This window comes from Telmatherina bonti (assembly GCF_933228915.1).
Source record: "Telmatherina bonti genome assembly, chromosome: 12".
In the NCBI taxonomy this organism is placed as follows: domain Eukaryota; kingdom Metazoa; phylum Chordata; class Actinopteri; order Atheriniformes; family Telmatherinidae; genus Telmatherina; species Telmatherina bonti.
The window spans coordinates 31,789,777-31,789,988 of NC_136610.1; positions in this window are offsets into that span (position 1 = coordinate 31,789,777).

Here is a 212-nt window from a genome sequence, read left to right on the forward strand (position 1 = left end):
TATATATATATATATATATATATATGTATATGTATATATATATATATATATATGTATATATATATGTATATATATATATATATATATATGTATATGTATATATATATATATATATATATATATATATATATATATATATATGTATATATATATATATATATATATATATATGTGTATATATATATATATATATATGTATATATATATATATA